The following is a 9,158-nucleotide window of genomic DNA, read 5'->3' as shown; positions in this document are numbered from 1 at the left end:
GACTAAGTTGCGCCGTTATCTTTGTGGCTTTTGTTGTCGCGTGCCGTATTTGCTCTGCGTAGGTCAGCTTTGTATCTAGTCGGATTCCTAGATATTTGATCGATCTCTTGGTCTTCACCAGTATATCGTCTATACGCATATCCACTTCCACTGGGATATTTTTTCTCGTTAGGAGAAGTAGTTCCGTTTTCTGCATCGCAAGTTGTAGGCCATGGGAATCTAGCCAGTCCCTTGCCCTTAGCATCACCTGCCGTAATTTGCGCTCAGCGCCTTCCGTGTCTCTTGCCGTGATGACTGCAGCAATGTCATCAGCATATCCTACTAGAAAGGTTCCGTCTGGCATTTCCATTCGCAGTATTCCATCATAACTGGCATTCCAGAGGTCCGGTCCGAGTATGGAGCCCTGCGCCGCTCCTGATGTGACCTCATATTCACTCGTTCCATCTTGAGAATTATAGGTGAGTACCCTGTCACTCAAGTAACTTCTCATTATTCTCATCAGGTACGCCGGGATATTAAAGTCCTCTCTGAGCGATTTGAGGACGTCAGACCATCTAAGGCTGTTGAAAGCGTTCTTCACATCCAGTGTGGCCAAGAGGACAATTGGCCTGGAGTAGTGGTTCCTTTGCCTAGCCACCTCTACTATCTCCACCACATCTCTGAGGGCTCCGATCGTGGACGTTCCTGCCCGGAAGCCATGTTGTCTCATTGAGAGTCCACCTCCCTCGATGATGGCGTCCTGGAGCCGTGGCTTCAGTAGTCTCTCCAAAAGCTTGCCGGCCGTATCCAGCATACATAGTGGTCTGTATGTGGATGGGGATATTGGATCACCTTTGCCTTTGCTTATGAGCACCAGCTTTTGTCGCTTCCATACTTCCGGAAAAACACCTGCCATTAGACACCGATTAAACATTTCAAGAAGAAATTCGGGTCTATTCTCGGCTATCAGCCTGATTACCTCAGACGGTATTCCGTCGGGGCCGGGGGCTTTTCTGCTCTGGAGGCTGCGGGCTGCATTCTTTAGCTCCTCTATCGTGAACGGGTTTATGTTTTCCGTTGGCTCTTCATTAACTTCGTCTTCTATACGGTCGTGTCGGGGAAAGAGTGTATGGACTATATTCTCCATTGTTCTCCCGTCCATCACCGATGTTGGGCTCCGTGTGCCGAGCTTCTCCATCACAATTTTGTATCCGAGGCCCCAAGGATTTCGGTTAATATCTTCTCTTAGTTCCTCCCACTTTTCTTTCTTGCTCCTTTCTATTTCGGCAGCGAGTATCTTTTTTGCCTCCTTGTAAAGAGCGTGTTCTGTCTCAGCCGTGCCCCTGCGACGAGCTCTCGTGTATCTGCGTCTTAGTTTGATGCAGTTGCTTCGTTTCTCAGCTATGGCATCATTCCACCAGTGCACTGCGGTTTTATTTCGCCTCGGCCTTTTGAGTTTTGGCATGGATTTCTTACATCCGTACTCTATGATTTCCATCACCCGTTCCACTGTCGACGGAACGTCTAGTTCATCCAGCTCTGACCACACGGCTTGCCGGTCGATTTCCGCCAGGAGTTTTGAGGAGTCGAGCTTGCTCACGTTCCACTTTCGTGTACTGGTGCTCCTTTCCTCGTTAACTGTGTTCCCTCCAGTATTGAAGGAGAACATAATGTACTGGTGATCGCTTGCCGTGTAAGTTTCCAGTACGCTCCACTCTGTTATTTTTCCGATGATTTCCTCGGACGCAAGGGTGATGTCCGGTATAGTGCCTTCGCAGCCGGGTCGCCTAAAGGTTGGCACGTCTCCAGTGTTTACAACGAGTAAACCGGTTCTTGCGGCCATGTCTAGAACTCGTCTCCCTCTTGGGTTGGTTGTTGGCATGCCCCATTCCACCGCTCGAGAGTTGAAATCGCCAGCTACTACGTGATGGCCGTCTAATCCACGCATTGTGTCCTCGATCTCATCGAGTTTTGCCTCGTAGGCGTCGATGCTGTCACTAGGAGTGAGGTAGCAGCTAAACAGCGTAAAGTGGTTTAACTGCACCCAGACGTAACCGTCTCCACTTCCGCTCTTTACTGGTGAGATGCCATTGCGGTATGGGATCCAGATAGCAGCTGTTTTTGTGGGATCCTCCAGCCAGGACCCTTGATCTCTCCTTCCATATTGCTCGCTTATAATCACGATGTCAGCACGTTGTTCTGCGACTATCTGTGATAGGAGATCATGTGCGACTTTACACCTGTGCATGTTGGCCTGCAGTATTCTCAGCATGCCTGCTGTTTGCCTCCTTTACATCTCTCTGACCCAGGAAGATGATCCGTCGGGCCTTTTCCCCTCTGCGAGCAAATACAGCATTTCCGAGGGTTATGGCACTCCTTCATCTTGTGCCCACTCTCGCCGCATCTAATGCATAGTCCCATTCCTTTCCTGTCGGGTCCCTTGCACTCCCACTGTAGGTGGCCGGCTCCAAAACATCTGAAGCAGCGCTTTCTTTCATCCCGATAGTTTAGCCGACAATTCGTCATTCCTATCAGGAGCCTGCTGGTCTTCAACAAAATATTGACGCAGCTAGTTGGCAGAGAAACGAAGGCCCTCCTCTGCTCCTTCGAATTAAGTGCTGTCAGCTGCACAGTCACTTCTCCAGCTGTCGTTCCCGTTGCCTTGATCACTGCTTCAGTGATCTCGTCGGCGGTCGAGAGGGAGTCCAAGTCACGGATCTCAATTGTCGCCTTCGGTTTCATGTCCTGCACGACTGCAGCCTCCTTAAGGACGCCTTTGAGGGACTCGCAGAACACCTCCTTGTTTCCTCCTCTGCCCATCACGAGAAGAACTGCACCCGTTCTCGTTTTCTGGACGGAGCGGATGGCGACCTCGGCTTCCTCCGGTTTCGCGTTTCGCCTGAGGTCCCTGAGCACGTCCGCGTAACTATGCCCCTCCTTCGGCTTGATTAACACGGCCTCTGGTCGCTGCCTGGGTTTCCGTGGTCTCCGAGCGCGCGGTTTTCGCTGCGGGTTCCTCCTTGACGTTCTTGCCTCTTCTTCGGGCTTCTTCTTCTCAGCCTCTTTGTCGGGCTTCCTCTTTCCGGCTGTTTTCGCCGGTGGTTTCACCTCTACAGCTTTATCCTTCTTCTTTTTGCCAGGATTTTCTTCGACTGGACTCGGCGCGCTCCTCTTGTTTTGCGCCGTAGAAGGCGTCGACATGTTGGTTGATGTCGTGGGAGTCTCCGCTATTATTGGCCTGCTTTGCTGTTTCTGCTTCTCCGCGGCCTTCCAGTTTTTGCGGTAGCTCCCAATAATGTCCAAGATTTCCTCTATCTCAGACACACCATTTTGGACATCCCTGCTAATGTTCTTCTGCCTTCCTATAGCTAGTCGCATATGGCGAAGGACTTTCTTGCACTTTTCAAGCGCCTCCTCCTCCGAAAGTCGCATCTTCAAGATGAACTCTTGTCTAGGAGAACTGGTGCTGTTCTCGCATGTCTCCGCGTTGTTCTCCGCTGGGGTACAGTCTAACGCTATACTTCTTACCTCCTTCTCTTTCTCGACACTGGGCCCGGAGGCTAGTGGAGAATTTACCGGTGATCGATGTACTTTCGATCTTCTTCCAAAGATCGATTCCATCTCCTCTGCTGCTATGTTAATGGGTGTTTCCATTTTAATCGGGTCCCCACTTAGAGCCGTTGTCTGTGTCCGATAATGTAGTCGCCCTTTCGCAGAGCGATGACCCCGAGGGTCCCTTTGCAAGCAGTGAGGTCCTCGCGAGGGTTGACGCAAGACCTTATGAGTGCTTGCGTTCAGAGCCAGGTCGGGCATTAATCTGGATATCGTATCAACAGAACCTACATTACCAACTTAATGGTTACGAGGCACAGATCGTTCCCTAAGGCCTGCCAGGGGTTTAACGGGACGGAGGCAGCGGTGGCATTAGCCTGAAAGCCATTTCGAGAGGGATGTCACTCCCTCCTACTCAGGTAACAGAATACCACAGCCGTCAGCTCGTAGCATCAATCCAAATCGGTTATCAAAATCATGTTCCAGTGTACGCGCCAGGGTCAAAGTCCCCTTGATTGGGGAATCCACGGGGGCATCACTCCCCAGACTGCATCTATCTGTAGAGCACCCCTGTGGGTGGATACTTAGTCAACTGGCGGCATCCACTCGCCATGTCGCGAAGACGTCGTTGGCTATAAATGCCTTTTTGTAGCATGTCCTCGGTCTTCACCGCTCGTGGTCGGGGGCTGCTTATTTTTCACAGCTAACCTTTAGGTCGTTCAGCCATCCGCCACCTGCTGACCCCGATAGTAGCCTGAGCTCGGCCCTACCATAATAATAATAATAATAATAATAATAATAATAATAATAATAATAATAATAATAATAATAATAATAATAATAATAATAATAATAATAATAATAATAATAATAATAATAATAATAATAATAATAATAATAATAATAATAATAATAATAATAATAATAATAATAATAATAATAATAATAATAATAATAATAATAATAATAATAATAATAATAATAATAATAATAATAATAATAATAATAATAATAATAATAATAATAATAATAATAATAATAATAATAATAATAATAATAATAATAATAATAATAATAATAATAATAATAATAATAATAATAATAATAATAATAATAATAATAATAATAATAATAATAATAATAATAATAATAATAATAATAATAATAATAATAATAATAATAATAATAATAATAATAATAATAATAATAATAATAATAATAATAATAATAATAATAATAATAATAATAATAATAATAATAATAATAATAATAATAATAATAATAATAATAATAATAATAATAATAATAATAATAATAATAATAATAATAATAATAATAATAATAATAATAATAATAATAATAATAATAATAATAATAATAATAATAATAATAATAATAATAATAATAATAATAATAATAATAATAATAATAATAATAATAATAATAATAATAATAATAATAATAATAATAATAATAATAATAATAATAATAATAATAATAATAATAATAATAATAATAATAATAATAATAATAATAATAATAATAATAATAATAATAATAATAATAATAATAATAATAATAATAATAATAATAATAATAATAATAATAATAATAATAATAATAATAATAATAATAATAATAATAATAATAATAATAATAATAATAATAATAATAATAATAATAATAATAATAATAATAATAATAATAATAATAATAATAATAATAATAATAATAATAATAATAATAATAATAATAATAATAATAATAATAATAATAATAATAATAATAATAATAATAATAATAATAATAATAATAATAATAATAATAATAATAATAATAATAATAATAATAATAATAATAATAATAATAATAATAATAATAATAATAATAATAATAATAATAATAATAATAATAATAATAATAATAATAATAATAATAATAATAATAATAATAATAATAATAATAATAATAATAATAATAATAATAATAATAATAATAATAATAATAATAATAATAATAATAATAATAATAATAATAATAATAATAATAATAATAATAATAATAATAATAATAATAATAATAATAATAATAATAATAATAATAATAATAATAATAATAATAATAATAATAATAATAATAATAATAATAATAATAATAATAATAATAATAATAATAATAATAATAATAATAATAATAATAATAATAATAATAATAATAATAATAATAATAATAATAATAATAATAATAATAATAATAATAATAATAATAATAATAATAATAATAATAATAATAATAATAATAATAATAATAATAATAATAATAATAATAATAATAATAATAATAATAATAATAATAATAATAATAATAATAATAATAATAATAATAATAATAATAATAATAATAATAATAATAATAATAATAATAATAATAATAATAATAATAATAATAATAATAATAATAATAATAATAATAATAATAATAATAATAATAATAATAATAATAATAATAATAATAATAATAATAATAATAATAATAATAATAATAATAATAATAATAATAATAATAATAATAATAATAATAATAATAATAATAATAATAATAATAATAATAATAATAATAATAATAATAATAATAATAATAATAATAATAATAATAATAATAATAATAATAATAATAATAATAATAATAATAATAATAATAATAATAATAATAATAATAATAATAATAATAATAATAATAATAATAATAATAATAATAATAATAATAATAATAATAATAATAATAATAATAATAATAATAATAATAATAATAATAATAATAATAATAATAATAATAATAATAATAATAATAATAATAATAATAATAATAATAATAATAATAATAATAATAATAATAATAATAATAATAATAATAATAATAATAATAATAATAATAATAATAATAATAATAATAATAATAATAATAATAATAATAATAATAATAATAATAATAATAATAATAATAATAATAATAATAATAATAATAATAATAATAATAATAATAATAATAATAATAATAATAATAATAATAATAATAATAATAATAATAATAATAATAATAATAATAATAATAATAATAATAATAATAATAATAATAATAATAATAATAATAATAATAATAATAATAATAATAATAATAATAATAATAATAATAATAATAATAATAATAATAATAATAATAATAATAATAATAATAATAATAATAATAATAATAATAATAATAATAATAATAATAATAATAATAATAATAATAATAATAATAATAATAATAATAATAATAATAATAATAATAATAATAATAATAATAATAATAATAATAATAATAATAATAATAATAATAATAATAATAATAATAATAATAATAATAATAATAATAATAATAATAATAATAATAATAATAATAATAATAATAATAATAATAATAATAATAATAATAATAATAATAATAATAATAATAATAATAATAATAATAATAATAATAATAATAATAATAATAATAATAATAATAATAATAATAATAATAATAATAATAATAATAATAATAATAATAATAATAATAATAATAATAATAATAATAATAATAATAATAATAATAATAATAATAATAATAATAATAATAATAATAATAATAATAATAATAATAATAATAATAATAATAATAATAATAATAATAATAATAATAATAATAATAATAATAATAATAATAATAATAATAATAATAATAATAATAATAATAATAATAATAATAATAATAATAATAATAATAATAATAATAATAATAATAATAATAATAATAATAATAATAATAATAATAATAATAATAATAATAATAATAATAATAATAATAATAATAATAATAATAATAATAATAATAATAATAATAATAATAATAATAATAATAATAATAATAATAATAATAATAATAATAATAATAATAATAATAATAATAATAATAATAATAATAATAATAATAATAATAATAATAATAATAATAATAATAATAATAATAATAATAATAATAATAATAATAATAATAATAATAATAATAATAATAATATAATAATAATAATAATAATAATAATAATAATAATAATAATAATAATAATAATAATAATAATAATAATAATAATAATAATAATAATAATAATAATAATAATAATAATAATAATAATAATAATAATAATAATAATAATAATAATAATAATAATAATAATAATAATAATAATAATAATAATAATAATAATAATAATAATAATAATAATAATAATAATAATAATAATAATAATAATAATAATAATAATAATAATAATAATAATAATAATAATAATAATAATAATAATAATAATAATAATAATAATAATAATAATAATAATAATAATAATAATAATAATAATAATAATAATAATAATAATAATAATAATAATAATAATAATAATAATAATAATAATAATAATAATAATAATAATAATAATAATAATAATAATAATAATAATAATAATAATAATAATAATAATAATAATAATAATAATAATAATAATAATAATAATAATAATAATAATAATAATAATAATAATAATAATAATAATAATAATAATAATAATAATAATAATAATAATAATAATAATAATAATAATAATAATAATAATAATAATAATAATAATAATAATAATAATAATAATAATAATAATAATAATAATAATAATAATAATAATAATAATAATAATAATAATAATAATAATAATAATAATAATAATAATAATAATAATAATAATAATAATAATAATAATAATAATAATAATAATAATAATAATAATAATAATAATAATAATAATAATAATAATAATAATAATAATAATAATAATAATAATAATAATAATAATAATAATAATAATAATAATAATAATAATAATAATAATAATAATAATAATAATAATAATAATAATAATAATAATAATAATAATAATAATAATAATAATAATAATAATAATAATAATAATAATAATAATAATAATAATAATAATAATAATAATAATAATAATAATAATAATAATAATAATAATAATAATAATAATAATAATAATAATAATAATAATAATAATAATAATAATAATAATAATAATAATAATAATAATAATAATAATAATAATAATAATAATAATAATAATAATAATAATAATAATAATAATAATAATAATAATAATAATAATAATAATAATAATAATAATAATAATAATAATAATAATAATAATAATAATAATAATAATAATAATAATAATAATAATAATAATAATAATAATAATAATAATAATAATAATAATAATAATAATAATAATAATAATAATAATAATAATAATAATAATAATAATAATAATAATAATAATAATAATAATAATAATAATAATAATAATAATAATAATAATAATAATAATAATAATAATAATAATAATAATAATAATAATAATAATAATAATAATAATAATAATAATAATAATAATAATAATAATAATAATAATAATAATAATAATAATAATAATAATAATAATAATAATAATAATAATAATAATAATAATAATAATAATAATAATAATA

Source organism: Stomoxys calcitrans, chromosome 1, assembly GCF_963082655.1.
Source record: "Stomoxys calcitrans chromosome 1, idStoCalc2.1, whole genome shotgun sequence".
Taxonomy (NCBI): Eukaryota; Metazoa; Arthropoda; class Insecta; order Diptera; family Muscidae; genus Stomoxys; species Stomoxys calcitrans.
The sequence above is the reverse complement of the archived record's forward strand: the minus strand, read 5'-3'. Positions refer to the sequence as shown.